Genomic DNA, 17,302 nt, shown 5'->3' on the forward strand with positions numbered 1-17,302 from the left:
TTGAGAATGTCTTGCGAGATACTACAGTTTCTGATAAAATTAAAAAATAAAAGAAATATGATTTAAGTTCATTATTCTCTTTTATTACTTTCGTTTTATAAAATATATCTAAAATATAAAATAATGAATTTAATAATAAAAGCTAATAATAAATTCATTTTTTTCATCTTTTGAATTTTTTGTTCTTTGAATTTTTTCACTCCATATTTCTTGATTATATCTTTTTTTTCGAATATTTTCAATATTTTCTTTTTATTACAACATTTTATATTAACTAATTAATTATTTTAAATATTTTTTCATCATTTAATTAATTAATATTAAAATCTTTTATCAAAAAGATAAAGATTTATTTTTCTTTTTAATTTCTTTCCTTATGTTTTTTTTTTTCGAGTTTTTTAACCCCATATTTTCAATTTTTCTTCATAATTATTCTAGATTTTTTTTCTTTGTTTGATTAATATTTAATATTAAAATCTTTCAACAAGAAAGTTTATTCACATTAATTCTTATAGATTAATAAATATCATAATACATAACATACATTTTCTTTCATGTTATCAACATTTGGCCATTTCATATTTCTAAAAGACCAACCTCCAATTTCAACAAGATAACGCAATTTCACTATCGATACATTCTATACAATAAATCATTCTCAATTTTCACGAGATACACTCTCCCTCCCTCTCCCTAATCGATCTTTCATGGAAGATATAAAAAATTAAACGACCCCTTGACAAACATTTCGACAAGAAATACAAAGAAACGAAAATCGAGTGTTGACTACGTTAACGATATTAAACATTCCATTATCAGTTAGATTTTCCAGTTAGATTCATCGTTTCATCGTTTTCCTACCGCAAATAACCGGTATGGACCGAAGACACGCTTTTTTACGATCCATGTAAAACACGGTAAAACATCGACCTTCTCGTTCACAGGGCAAACATAAACTTAAGGAGAAATCACTTGCCGTTTTTCATCTTTCGAGAAAAGAAAGAAAAAAAAAAAAAAAAAAAAAAGAAATAGAAAAACCGAGCGAAACATACGCTTCTATACTCGTAGATGTGTCAATTCGTGGCGCGAAATACGAGCGTGGCGCGATCAGTCGGTAAAAATGGGCAGGGCAACAATGAAACATAAATTTCGAGACGGCTTTATCGTCCGGTGATTAAATAGCGAGACCAAGAGGCGACGATACGTTCGGTGCAACGATAGGAACGAAGTTAACATTCGTAACGGGTGTATAAAAGCTGACCCATTATTTGCACGGAACATTGGTAAAACTAGAAAGATACATTGGATGGTTAAACGTTCGATAAAAGTTGGAAGATACATTGGACGATACTCGTTTTGGAATATGTCATATTTTTTTAAAGTTTTTTTTTAATTCCCTGATAATAGAAAAGTAATATAATATTTTCGAAGAAATAAGTTGATTGTTTTACTTATTTAACTTGAAAGTTACTCTTACCTAATCTATAATACTTAGCAATAATATATTATCTGTTATTATATATATAATATATAATATTTTATTTAACGAATAACTAATAACTGTTTCCTTTTTAATTTTTGATCTAATGAAAATGTCAATTAATTTATTATTTATTATTTATTATTATTTAAAGTTGTTTTTAAACTTTTCTTTAGTAAATTAATAAATGGCAGCTTGCAATATTTGTAACTTTTATGTAAGATATTTATGTAAGATATTTATATTTATAGTAATTTTCTAAATAAAACTTTTTGAATAATTTTGAGGATTTTTATGCAAAAAAAAAAAACTAATATTTTAATTAATAAAAAATGTATTAATTTTGTATTAATTTTAATATTTTAGAATATTTTAGATGCATGTAACAATTATTGTTTAAATATTTTCAAATATTTAACACCATCGTGTTTTATTCTTTTTCAAAGTTATAAGCAATATTAAATTAATATTTCAGCATGTTTCAGCTGTTATAACCTAATTTAAATTCATATAGGGAAAGTATTCTGAATTCTTTCAAAGACAGTGTATTTGCTTATACAAAACTGTTTAAAAGCTACGAAATATAATATGGATGAATTTTATATTTATGAGAAAAAAAATTCTAATTTAATTCATGTCTGCATATTTAAATAATCTCCATATCTAAATAAATGAAATCTAGATTAAAAGTTTGATTCATTAAAATTTATTTGACCTGCTATGCTGCCGACTAGAGATTTCTCAATAGAATTAAAAATATTAAAAATATAAAAATATAAAAAAGAAAAAAAAGAAAAAGAAAAAAAAATTATTGCCTTGCATTTTCTATAAAATTTCTCATCCATTAAAGAAAGATATTTACTAATTAATACAATTTTATTAATTATTATAATTTATTTTAAGTATAAAAATTATATCATAAAATATAATTTCCCTCTTCTTTCTAAACTCATTCAAATAAAAATTATACACGATCTTTTAATTAATCATCTTAAAAATTATAAAAAAACAAAATTAAAGATATAATAAAAGTCTTCATTATCCCAATTTCGATTATGTAAATAATCGATTATATAAACACAAAATCATATCGTAGTGTGTTTTAATTTACATTTCAAAATATATATCATGTGAATTTATTTAAAAACAATTATATCAATTTTTTCTAATATATTCTAATACTAATTTCACAATATATTTAATTAAATTCCATCTATTTTAACCACTTGGCCAAACTGACTAATTCGATAATATACGCTTAAATCGATGCTCAATCATATCAGAAACACAAAAATACAAAAACAAGATAAAGAGAAAAGAATAAAAGAAAATAAAAAATAAAAAATGATTGTCTCACTGTTTATCATAATAATTCCCATTCCTCCATCACTATACTCGAGATCTCTCCCGCTTTATTTCAAACGGCACCGGGGACATCGAGTACTGACCAATCGAAGCCTCGACGATCACGAGAGTCGATGCTCCAGAGTACTCGGGGGGACTGTTTCCGAGCATCGGATCTGCAATCGTCTACTCATACTACTGAATCGCATATATCCACTGTCTGTCACGATGTTGCATCACGCGGTAAGACCGACAGCTCGCTCCCCGCAAATGTCGATGATTGGAGCGCGGTTGGTGGCCTCGAGTATCGCTTTTCACTGTACTTTATATTCTGTGTAGAATTGGACGAGCTAAAAAAAAATTTATTAATTAATTAAAATTTTGAATAAAATTTGAATTGGTTATTATAACTTTATCGTAGGTTTCGAATAATTTAGAAATTTTTATTAATGACAAATAGCAAATAAAATTAATACTTTAAATGTAATGTAAATAACGATTAATTTTTTCTAATTCGCATAAAAATCATTTGAATATTTTCAAAAGTAATTTATTTTTTTTCATTTCTTATTTGCAATTTCTTTTTTCTTTGGAAATGGATTTTACTTATTATTCGTTTTCCATCTAAATTCAGAGAAAAAATTATTCTTGAAATTATTTACATGATATTCGAAGTCTTCGATAAAAATTGAAAAAAATCACGGCAATTAACATTTATTCATATTTATTATATATTAACCTTCAGGCATTACAGTTAACTGCAATTATTCGATGCTTTGAATAATAAATTATTAATCGAGTTAACTTTATTTTTAACCGTTGAAATTTTTGCCCCATTCTGGTCCAGTACTCCGCATTCAGACGCGTCGAGTACACGCTCTGGTCTATCTTCCGTGCGTAATCGTGCACATGTGTGGGTGGATACACTTGTGTGGGTGTAGAACACTGGAGTATCGAGCGCGCGCGCTTACCAGCTCGAAAAGCGGAGGACACTGCACGAGAGAGATGGCCTTAACACTGCTGCTGCTGCGAGCACACGCACGACTGCATATATATATATACATATATATATATATATATATATATATATATTTGTATACGTATATGTATATATTTATTATATGTAGACACATATATAAAAAGAGAAACAAGATGAATGTGTGTGTCGAAGCGAGAGAATCACGCTCACAGTGACAGAGTCTTTCACCCTCTCTTTCTGCCTCGTTTGTCGCGCGCGTGGCTCTTTCGACAGGCGCGATCATGCACGTCAAGAGTGAAAACTGTGCCAAACGCTGCGAGAAGCTCCGGGAAAACAAGCTTTCAGCCGTTGCCCGTTTTCCCTACCGCAACCGCTGCCTTTAACGGGTCCATCGTTGACCAACTTCTTCTTTTTTTTTTTTCGATATTTTTTTTGCCCTTCCTTTTTCCCCCTCCCCGCTCCAAAATCGGATTTTTAGGTACACGAGGGAATTTTCTTGATTTGTTATCGCGGTATTCAATTTTGCCACTGTTTTTTTTTCTTTTTTTTTGCGTTACTTTTGACCCAATTGTACAATTTTGTTGTCATTGAAATGTCGTTTCTTAAAATGTGGAACAATCGTTTAACATGTAATATGATCTTAATTTTATTAATGGTATCAAATTTGTTACGTTAAATTAAATTCTGTTCCGAAGATGTCAATAATGTCTTTTTATTTGTTAAGGTGAGGGAGGGAGAATTTCGAATAGAAAAATTATCGTAGGATGATAACAGGTTTTTGACGAGATTTTGATCATAATGGATGGAATTTGCGTTTTTGAAGATATAAATTTGAATTAAATTTCAAATAGTTTTTAATTGACTATATTTTTCTTTTCATATCAGTTGGAATTAATGTGCAATATGTGTTTTATTATTGATAGCTATATTTAGGTAGCATACATTCGAGTTAATTTGATTCCACTGCCTTTGATAGATTAATCGTTGATTAATTGCTTTTCATTTTTTTAATATTTTTAAACGAGATATATATATATATATGTATATAAATTTATTTCCTCGTCTAGGTTAAATGCGGTTGCGCTTTTTTGATGGCTGAATTTTTTATCGAGTATTTTAGATACGAAAAATAAAAATACTTTTGGTAGTTTGCTTGGATTCTATCCCATGATTGCTATTTTTAAATGAATTTCAACTTTGTTTTTTATGTTTCCCATATTTATTTGAACGAATTATATACTTGATAGAATTTTTACACAATAAGGAAAATTTTTAATATTTAGCTCTCTTTGATGAATTTATTTGTGATTTATTGTTTTCTCTTTTTCTTATATTTTTTTTTAACTGAGAAATTATGGAGAAATTTCGTTTACTCGTTAGATAGAGTTTTCCTTCTTTGATGTTCGAAGTTTTTGGTTGAATTTTTTATCAAATACAATTAAATATAACAAATAGGAATTTAAGTAATGCTCAGACTTTCATCTCTGCAATGTTTATTAATTTAGTTTTCTTGCGTATTTTTCAGTGATTAGTAGCAATTTTTAATTAAACATTATGATACATCACAAATATCATATTTATCCTAATCACTTATATGTTATAAAAGAATAAACTATTTTGTTATCTGTTGCTTATCAACTTTAATTTTAATATGAAATGGTACAATTCGATGACATAACTTATAAACATTGCATTGTAATGCAATAAAAATTGTTGTTTTCAACAACAATTTTTCATTTTATGTGTTTCACAAATATGTTTAAAATATAATTTTGATATTTATTCTGGGAACAGAACATTTTAATACCACCAATTTTTCATTAATGTACGTCACGTTTTATGAATGTATACGTAGTCTTTTATTCTTGTTTGAAAAAAATGATTTTTATTTAACATCTAAATTACAAAAAGAATAAAGATGTTAATTTATTAAATTTTTTAGATACATTTATTTTTGTAAAAGCATATTTTCATATAACTAATTTTAATCTTTATTTTATATAACATATATAATGTATAAAATTTGATTATTTTAAAACAACAGAAATAATTTAAATTTATTTTTAACTGTTTCCATTGTTCCAAACGAAAAAGTTCTTTTTAATTAAAATATATTCTTAGTAGGAATAATTTCATAATGTCTTTAAAAATATTTTCATTTATTATTTTCTCGTTAAGAAAAAATCATTAAACATATAAATATAAATACAATCACGCAAGTAAGAATTGATAACTATTGCAAGACGAATGATTGACCTATTCTACTTTATAACAAATGATTGATTTATATCATTTGTCTGAGTAAAACACTGTCTTGATTTTCTTATTTTATTACGATTGTCTTATTTTGCTTCTAAAAGAAATAACCGATCTATTCTTCTCTTATAAATGATTGATCTATACCACTTGAATAGCAAATAAGCAAATCTATACTACTTCGGCAAGTTACCGAAGTTTTTATTTATTTTCTTTGACCATGATTCTCTTATTTTACTTTTCGAGGGTATGACTGATTTATACTACTTGTTGAGTATCTTAGTCTACTTGTTTCACTGTGACTATCTTATTTTTATTCTCAAAGAAATGACAATGAAACTTACAATAACTGAATAGTGATTTTTTTTCAATATATATAATTATATTGAAATATAAATATAATTTCAATATATTTTTTTTTTGACAAATAAGAAATTAATTGTTTTTTTAATTAATTCTTTGTCTATCTAACAATGTATTTATTTTGTTATGTTTATTTATTATTAGAATTATTTGTAATGCATTCTTAAATATGTTATAAATAACTGATTAGAATACATAATTAAGATATTTATCCCAATAAAAATTGATTTTGACACAAACATTATAATAAATTTTTAATAATCATGAAAACAAAATATTATAAATTTATCATTTCTACAAACTCGATACTTATAAATAACAAAATAAATCGAATTTCTGTGTGATTAATCATCAATTTCCACGAAGCTTTGAACGAATTGTCAATTAATATTTAAAAAATGATGGAAAAACTATCCCATTTATACGAGAATGGACAATTTCTATCCCCATCGACGAGAGAACGATAATCTCGAAAAATTATTTGACTGTTGCAAGCAATAATACCGCCAGGACATTACCCTATTTTTCATTCATTTATGTATCTTTCGGTCGTTCTTGCGATCCTTCCGAAGAAGGAAACTGTTATCCTGTTATTATCCTCACTAGCATTCGAGTTTTATTCCAAGATAATAAAAATTTTATCGGGCTTCGTGATTTTTATACATCTTAGTTTCGTCCTCGGTCCGTTTAACAGGAAGGCCGGCAAGGATACGAGGTTTTTACCTCGTTAAAACGTTGAAACGGCAACGATCCGTTTCGAGGCTTTGATGAAAATTTGAAAAACTTGTGTTCACGAGATGGCCAAAAATCATGACGACGAGCTTTTCGGGTTGTCTAAATTGGTTTTGTAAATACATTTTTTATAACGTGGAAAACAACACGTATAGATTCTTGGCGTGGAAATATACACATCGTATTTTAATTATTCAAAGGAACGAGAAAGGATAATGAAAATAAAAAAGAAAAAAAAAGAGCTTGGGGTAGGTAACGTTAAAAAACGTCCTCTTGATATTTCAAAGTTAATTTCCACGAGATATATTTTTCCTATTTTTTTTTTATTCAAAACACGAAAATACGCGAAACTCTTTTCTTTTTTTTTCTTTTTTTTTTCGACCAGCTTTTCGAGAGAAATTATATTTTACTTTCTTAAACGCGATAAATTATATATATATTTTATCACACATTTATGGATATGGAAGATATAGTGAGAAAGTGAAATGAGTTTTACGTGTATGTCATGAATAATTCTTTTCGATCAGGAAATGTAATTTTTTTTTTTTTTTTTTTTTTTTTTTTTAGTATATAAGTATCATTAACATACCTCGAGGAAGCTGTAAATAAATCACGTGAACTCCCACGCTTCTTTCCCTGTTGCGTCTGGGAATACCACGAGCTTTTTTCCGGCCTATTGTGGCTTTTTGCGGGCACAAGAACAGCTTAACACATTGAATGTTCGTGCCAAAAAAAATCTTATTTAAGGAAGAGATAAAAATATCAAGAGAAAAACTTTTGATTATCTAGCCAATTTAAAAATGAAATTCGATTTTTGAATATTTCTTAAAGTATAACAATTTAGCATCAATTTATCGATCGAAGAAAATGCGATTTTTAATTTTTACCTTAGCATAATTTTAGCTTTCAGCATAAATCTGTATCTCTGAAATTATTTACTTAAGATTCTTCAATGAAAGCAATATTAAAAACATTCAAAATATTAAAAACAATCCGAATTTCGTAAAATTCTATTTTTTGTTATTATTCCAAGTTAATTTGTTCGATAAATAATTGTTAAAAAATCTATTTATTTGATATCAAGTGTCTTATTCTTAAAGAAACTTTTTGTCTGATAAATGATTCACTTGTACTACTTAAAAGACGAGTAATAAACCTATACTACTTTTTGACCATAATTAAGTTATTTTTCCTTGTCAAAGAAATAACTAACTCATTCTACTTGTCTTGGAAATAGAATGATTGATATATACTACTTGTTTGTTGACAAATGATTGTTCCTTTCTACTTTTTTGACTGTGTCTCTCTTATTTTTCTGACGATTTATATTATTTTTTCGAGAAACATCGAAAATAATCTAATTTTTTTTTTTTAACGAAACTAGTTTTACAAAATTCCATATCTTAATTTATCAAGCTGTCAAAACTGTTTCTTTTTAACCAAGTGTTGCTTTTTGCACGTCACATCCACGGCTTTAAAACTGTAAAATTTCGAGTGTCAACGAGAATGAAACGTGGCGTGAAATTGTTGTCGATGTAAAGGGGCAAAGATTTCCCCATGGTGATTTTTCACATCTAATCATGAAGAAATAAGATGGAGATACATAGAGGAGCATTGGTCAAATCCCTTGGCAAAATATCGTCATGTTACGGGAGGAAACGAGCTCTGAGATTTCTGGCCGTTCCTTTTTTGAAATGGGAGTCGTTAAAATTTCAAACGTTGCATTTTAACTACACGGCGTGCATACTCTCAGTTTATTTTTCCTTTATTTTTCCTTTCCTCTTATACCATCTTCCTCCTCCTCCTCCTCCTCCTCTTCTCTTCGCCACGCTTCAAACCGATTCTTTTCATTTTCTTTTTTCGTACCTTCTCTCCGTATCTATCGTCCTTGCGTAATTCACCAATTTTCTACGATCTTTTTACCTTTGTCCCTTCCGATTTTGCGTTAAACTTTTAGTTCACTCGCCGTTCAATCGGATTTCCTCAATGTTTTTCCTTTACATCGCAATTTTTCGTTCTCCTTTATCCACGAAAATATTTCGTTTCTCTAATTTCCTCTTTCCTATTTTTTATTCTTTTCCATTGCGATTCATGTGTCTGATCCTTCTTCATTTTGTAAAAGAAACCGGAAAATAAAAGTTTTATTCACTTTTGTGTTGCATCTCAATTCTTTAATGTTTTTTTTTTTTTTTTTTTTTTTGAGACTTTAAAATTAGATCTCTCTCTTGTACATGTAACGAAACACATTATACGAAGTAGTTGTTAGTTTGTATTGAAATCCGGTGTGAATGTCTTTTTCTCGAGATCTTATGATCGCGAAAGGATAAAAGAAATGGAAATTCTCGAGGAATAATTATATTTTATACATTAACGTGAAAGTAAAATTTTCCTTTGGATTATTTAGTTAACAGAAATAGATATTGGAATTTTAATACGAAACGTGTCTTGGTTATTTAAGAATATAATAATATGGATTTTAATAATAATAGTATAATAATAACTGGAAATGTTATATTAGTTTAAGGGTGAAATAAAAACGTTGACATTCCCTCATTTCATCGTATAATACTCGACATCGTATAATATATCGTATAATAATATTTTTATTATATATATATAAAATAGGTTAGGTTAATTACTTATGAGTGTGGTGACACGAACTGAAAAATCAAAGTGCTGGAGAAAAATTATTCTTTTTTTTATTTTAATTCAAAGTTTTGAATTCTTGATAAATGTAATGTAATATATATCTATACTTTATAAAGTATTTCAGTTGATATGAATTTTTGATTATCACTTTATTTAATAAAATTATTCATAGTGAAAAAAATTAATTAAATATTAATTATTGTGTTAACAAAAATTGAAATTCTATATAGTATTATTTTATGGTATCAAAAACTTTTGTATTTAATAAAGTTAAAATATACCTATATTGTCAATTTTTCTATTTTTTAAATTTAAAATAAATTTTAAAAATTTTAACAAAACACAAAATAAAAATTCTTCTGATACAGTATTATTTTACATCCAATCCAAAACTTGCAACTTAATAAACATTGTCGACGTTGTAATTAATAATTAATCTGCAATTTACTTTTGATATACAATTTATTTACAAAATTATTGCACAAGAAGATGTTTATATTTTAACGAAGTAAAAAAAAATTAAATAAATTTAAAAAAAATTATAATGATACAATAAAATTATATATATAAAAATAAAAAAAAAAGAAATTCATTTAACAAAAAAATTAAAAACGATATAGTATATTTTTCCATTTCTTAGGAAAAAGAGCAAATATTAACAAGAATAATTTTTCAATTAAAATTAATTCTTAATCGATAATTTAATCAATCAATTAAAAAGTCATCATCAAACGATCTGAAAATATTTCCTCGATATTTTATCTCGATTTTTTTTCACATAATTTTTTCACTTGTCCAAATGCAATCACATTTTTATCGAAACAGGAAAACAGTTTATCCATTTGATCAGTCGTTTTCTTCAGAACCACCATTTTTTTTCTTCTTCTTCTTCTTTTTCTTCTTCTTCTTCTTCTTCTTTTTCTTCTTCCCTTAGTCTGCAACGACGTTTCAAATCCTGAGCGTATATACATCAACTTCGGATTAACAATGTTCCAAGCTATTTCTCCTCGAGCATTCGAGCGAGCACACCGATCCGCCATTGTGTCTTACCACGAACTATGACCCACCTCTCCTCCAGTTCTCGTTACGATCGCTGTAATTTCGTCGTCGATTGGGATGTCGTTGCGATCGCGATAGAAAGGTGAGTTCATGGCTTCTCGGGTTATCCAAACTATTTCGTTACGTGAATACCTTAGAGTTTAGAGTTGTTCGAACAAGAACGATTGTTTCTGAAGAAAAAAAAAAAATAATATATATGAATACGAAGAAATTCATAGCAATAGATTCCACTATATATTATTCGCAATCATTTAAAAAAAAAAAATAGATTCATGGATCTGGAAATCTGGAAATTTAAAAATGACTTCTAAATGACTACTAAATGACTACTAAAAAACTTTTAAAATTTAAAAGACGAAATTTATTCGAAAATTATATTAATCATTATATTAATGCGTTTCACACGCACGTAATAATTAATAATTATAATGATAGTAGTATTTACTTATGATATTATTGTGAATTTAATTGAAATTATGCTCTTTGTGATTTTTTGATAAGTTTTGTCGTTGTTTTGATTATCATTTGAATGTTGTATTCGTGAAATGAAATGGCGAAAGTAAAATGATATTATGTTTCTGTTTCTATCCTTTTTAATGATTTCATTTTCTTTATAAAAGGAAATTGCCGTTTAAATATTAATTTCTCAATTCAAAGATGTTGAATTTATCTTCAATGATTACTTCTTTTTCTAATTTATAATAATAGTAGTAGTTTGTAAATCATTGATAACTGATTAAGTTTTGTTGGACACATTTTTTTTTATCGAAACTATCTTAAAAATTACGAGATTAAATTTCGAACCACTCTGTATATTTATAAGTATAAATATCTTATAAAAAATTGTATTGTATTGTATTGTATTTTGTATAATCATTCTTAAAAATAAGTTTTTGACTGAAAGAAATAATATATGAAATTCATTAGAAAAAAATAATTGTAGACTAAAAAAAAATATGATAAAATATCAAACGCATACATTAAATTACTTTGATATGAAACAAAAAAGGAATGATTAAAAATTTTTTTTATCAAAGAGAAAACAGAAAAAAAGAAAATCTTTGTTGGATATACAATTAATAATTTTAATGTCAACATTCATAAAAGCAATTGCAAATATGAAACGTGAAAACATTACAAATTTTAGATAATTTTAGAATATTAAAAAAAGATAATCTTTATTTCTTTATGAATTCGCAATAACAAATTTTTTCTCCGGAACTTTTATTGGCCAAATAATTTTTTCCAATTATCTATTTTGATTTTTCACTGCATTCACTATGCTCTTTATAATAATCTTTTATAAAAGTTTGATGAATTATTTTTTTATACTTTCATTTTGTACGTTTTGCATTCATCAATTCAACATTTCCATGTATTTCAAAAATGTATTACAAAAATTACTTTTAGTAAATTTCATATTGCATTTTAGCCACATATTCTTCAACTAGTAATATAAACAGATTAAACTTAAAAATTAAACTTAATTATCCTTTCTTGATGAGAAGGAATTATTTTACTTCAAAGAAAATAGATTTAACGAAAATAATTTTTTTCAAGGATTACAAATTTCGAAAGATCGAAAGAAAAAAGATGATAATTAAATTTCCAAAACTTTCAAAATGTGAGCATATGTAATTTTCAAATAAAAATTGTTTGTGAAAACATTTACTGTTAGATCAATTGATCCCATCAGTAAATTACCATGAACGAAAGAAATTCGCTGAAATTGCCAAGGGTGAGTTATCGGATCGCGCTAAATGCTAATATTACTTTATCGACATCGTTTATGCCATGTACACAGCTTTTTTACCCCGTAGAACGAACCCTGGGATCCCTGTAATTTTATCGACAGTTACGGCGTCGTTGGATCGAAGCAGGCTAAGGATATCTTGATTGATTCTGTTTTGAGGCTGTTATTACTGAAAAAAAAAAAAAAAAAAATGTTATTTTTCCGCAAATCGTTTAAATCTACCAACCAGATATTTAAAATGATTAATTATTCCCGTAATTCTTACCTTTTAAAAACTCTGTTTCAATTTTTTTCACGCAGTGTTTCACTTCAAATATTAAAAAGCACGTTTGAATTATAATTTTTGTTTCCTTATAATTTCTCACCACGTGAAAGTTTTAAGATTAAAAAAGGGAATAACTTTTGTTGGAAATTCAGAAATATTCATCTTCTTTGTATTGTATTTAATTTTTGTTACATACGAAAATACAACACATTTCATTAAAATAACTTGAAAAATATATATTTGTTAAAATTTTTTTCTAATATTTCGTCACACATTCTTCAGAGATTAAAAATTCCTTCTTGCATAACTTTGACACTTATTATCATTTAAATTTTCACTTTTTAAAAATTCTATTTTAATTTTAAAATATATGAAAACGCATGTTAAAAACTTGATTAAAAACTTATTTAAATTATATTTTTTTCTCGATTTTCTATCAGTATTAATATCCTATTAAAGAAGACTTCTCTTATTCAGAAATCTCTTATTCAGAAATTTACCTTTATATACTCGTTTCGTTATCGATCACAAAATTAATTAATTCGAAAATTGAAGATGCAAAAGTTTAAGATCCAATTTCATATCGCTTCACTCGAGAAATTCCAACGAAGCTAGTTCATTCTTCAAATTTCCCTAAGCATAATTCCAAAGATTCATCTTGAATGGCACGCAACGCGATGTACTCCAAAAAAGAATCGAGTCTTTTTTTAGCCGCGACACAACTAAATATTTACTGCCACCGTCTGAAGAACTTGGCTCGCCCGCCGTCTGATAACACAGGCCGAAAAAAGCATCAGACAATTCGATCCGATCGTTCTCGTATAAATGATCCGTTCTCCTTTTGTCGCCCATCGAATGATTAATTTTGAAATCGTGTCAAATTGAATCGAACGAAAATAATCCTTTTCAATAATGAAAAAACGAATGACGTGTTGCCCGACGAAATGTTTCGATTGATCGAAGAAAAAAATATCCTGTTTTTTTCCCTTTTTTCTTTTTTTTCTTTTTATCTCGCGATGAAAATATCCGTGGCACGAAATGTCAAAGGCGCATTAAAAAGCGATTGAATTGGGATAAATATGCATGCGAAAAAAATCTCTTCAAAAAGTTTAGAGGAGATAATATCGGAGGAGAGTGTTTTTGCAATTTTGGTTTTGTCTCTCTGTTTCGTGACTTGCATAGAGAAGAGTTCGTCAGCGGGGACCACGGACGTTAATTAAATTTTCCTTAATCGCGATATTTGATACCGGTCGGCGAAAACGTTTAATTTCGCGATCAGTATTCATAAATTCAGTTGCCATTAAACGCGCATTTTTATCTTCCGCCGATAAATCAGTTTCGTCGACGAATATCTTGAAAAGGCCATGGAAATTTCGCTGGCTTTCGTGAATTGGTTCTTCCCATGAATTATTATCACGATTGAATTCGATTACAAATCGATTACATTTAAAAATCGCGAAAATTGTTTATAAATGCAGTACAAGTTGTTGAAATTATGTTTTTTTCATATTAATAAACAATAGTAGCTCGATATCATATCGATATCATAGATTTTTCTCTTATTTTGATCATCGAATATTTTATTCCACTTGTTTGCTTATCTTCGATATGTTTGATAAATGATTGATATATTACTATTTGACAACGATTGTTTTATTCTACTTGAATGACAAAAAAATTAATTTATTGTTTGACTATAATTTATATTTATCTTATTTGAATTATCTAACGAATGATCTATTACTATTTTTCTGACAATGATATTGTCTCGTATTTATGAGACTGCTTGAGTGACAAAGGATTGATTTATACTACTAATCACAAAATGATTGGTTTATATTATTTGCCGTATTTTACTTGGCTGATAAAAGATTGATTTATACTACTTGTCTCTCCATAACTTGTTTATATTGTAATATTGTTTGTTTGATATTTGATATTTATTATCTAACCAATGATTGACCTATAATTATATATCTATTAATTCTATTTAATTCACAAATTATTAATAATTAATTTATACTATTTGGTTTATACTTGGTTATATTGTCTGACCAGTTGTATCTTTTTATCAATATAACAATGTACATATTCGATAATTTTAAATTCTACCTCTTATTTTAATTCACTCGATACAATCTCAAAATTCAAATTAATTTGCATTGACAATTGTTAAAAACTTATAATATTAAAAATAAAATTTCATCGAAATAATTAATCTCTTAATCTAAATCTCATAATTTTATTTTGAAATAGTTCATTTTTATCGACTTTTTATCGAAGTAAAATGTAATATATAATTCAAATAAAACGTTTTTATTTATTAATTGAATTTAACTCGAATACTAATCACAATACTAGTCAAAATTTATTAATATTCGATACTTTTTTTTATTAATTCATTAATTTATTAATTACATTTGTTTAAATGTGCTAAACGTTCAATAAAGAAGAAAAAAAAGACAAGAAGTTATCACAGAAACGAAGGCTCGCGTGACGAGCAAGAATCTTTCCACTCTTTAATAGTTACACGTACATTTCGTGTTAAAGGGCACGAAACTTTACGCCAATGATGTATTACAAAGCTTCGATGGCTTTACAGGGAAAGGTACTTCGAAGGATCGGAAGATCGTCCCATTTACCACTCATAGCCGGCTTTCAAGAAAGGTATTATTGATCCATGAAGACGGATTCCAACTGAAAACCGTTTCGCTTCTCGGGATATAGGGAACGATACCGTATCTGAAAGATTATTTTCCATCGGTTCTTATCAATTTATCCGACTCATTCACATTTCTAATACGCCCAACCTCCATTTTCGAACACTGATATCCTTCCAAGGAGTAATATCCTTGATATTAATGCCTCATGATACGCGAACCCGAGCCGAATAGCTCCCCTTTATGCGTATTTATTGATCCACACGGATGCACGAGAAAATTTCTGAATTAATGGCTTAATATTACGATTATTAACCATTCTCTAATTCTCTAATTAATTAGAGAATTTGATAAATTTTATTATATATAATAAATTTTCTGTATAATAATGTATGAATAAGTTTCAATCTTTTTGATTAAATTTTTAAATTAAATTCGTGATGTGATACTTTGAGAAAGAAAATTGAAACTCTTGTCCTTGAATCGTGTATAATAATGTTAAATTAGTTAGTCGCAAAGTAGCTTATTATTATTTATTAATTTATGGAAGAATATTCAACAATTTTTTGATTTCAAAATTGTCGTCAAAAACGAAAGGCATTTTAATCTGTAATTGCTTTTTAATCATCTAATTATCGTTCGTTCCTAATTGTTTCGTTAATTTTTTATAACTTCGTAATCTGATTAAATATAATTCCTCCCTTACAATGAATATTCCATTAAACAAAGTTTAAATGTATGAAAAGTGATCCTTTTTCTATCCGATATATAAAGAAAAAAAAAAAAAAGCAGCAATCAATAAAAGTATCAAATTAATAAATTCTTCCAACCAATCGATAATTTTATCAAATTATTCTTCCAATCGACGATAATTTTCAAGAATAATTCCAAAAGTATTCTTATTTTCCGATCGAATCGCACAGCTTGCTTATCTCAGAATACATAGACCGCATATAATATCAAGAAAGGCTTCTATCAACGACACGCCTCGCCATTAACAATTTCCCATGAAACGTGAACACGCAGCTCTATAACTATATACTTCCCACCGCTTTGCTTGTCCAAGTTCCATGCAGATCGTAATGGGACCCAATATGAGCAAATAGTTAGTTTCGAAGTGAGTTTCAGGGAGGGGATAGGAAGGAAGGGGAAGGAAAGGGGGAGGAAGCTTTATCACCGGGTTTCCGGTGCAACAGCTTACAATCTGACATAGTTAAATATCGGCCGATGTGAATGTCTCGATGTTGAATTCATACACGTTTGTCACACACATAAACACACACACACGTGTAATGTACACACGAGAGTCGAGTTCGATTTTTCCAACGGTGTGACAGCCCACACGAGACACACGCAAATCCCTTTCTGCGGTTTACCGATCGAGTGTCGCACTCTGTCATTTCATCGTTCCTTCACTCCTCTTCTTTTCTCCCCATTTTTTTCCCCTCTCCCCCTCCTTTTTTTCCTCTCTCTCTCTCTCTCTACTTTATCGGCGGTTACACGCCATGCCTCTACACGTTTTGTGTCCTTTGTTTCGAATAATTGCCGCCAACAAAATAGTACGATGCGGATGCAGATGATCCCATTTAAATTGGCGCATGGATCGATTTTTATGCGGCTGAATCGCCGCCGAGGATTTTTAGTTGGGTAGTTCGGGAAGTTTTTTTCATCAAAATTTTTTTGAGATCAGTCACGTTTTTTTTTTTCGACGATTGGACGATGGATTTGGATTAACAGAAATTAAGGAAAATTATTTATTATC

General features: G+C 27.9%; 1 long non-coding RNA gene across 1 annotated transcript in view; it reads right to left on the bottom strand.

Annotated features, from left to right (window-relative positions):
- Positions 1-2,766: 2,766 nt before the first annotated feature.
- LOC122715577 overlaps positions 2,767-17,302 on the bottom strand; it is a 187,396-nt gene continuing 172,860 nt past the window's right edge. Inside the window, exon 3 of the long non-coding RNA XR_006346867.1 lies at positions 2,767-3,174. This is a non-coding gene — a long non-coding RNA (uncharacterized LOC122715577). The remainder of the gene's footprint in view (positions 3,175-17,302) is intronic.

The sequence above is a fragment of the Apis laboriosa genome, unplaced genomic scaffold (assembly GCF_014066325.1).
Source record: "Apis laboriosa isolate Shangri-la unplaced genomic scaffold, ASM1406632v1 scaffold38_cov145, whole genome shotgun sequence".
In the NCBI taxonomy this organism is placed as follows: Eukaryota; Metazoa; Arthropoda; class Insecta; order Hymenoptera; family Apidae; genus Apis; species Apis laboriosa.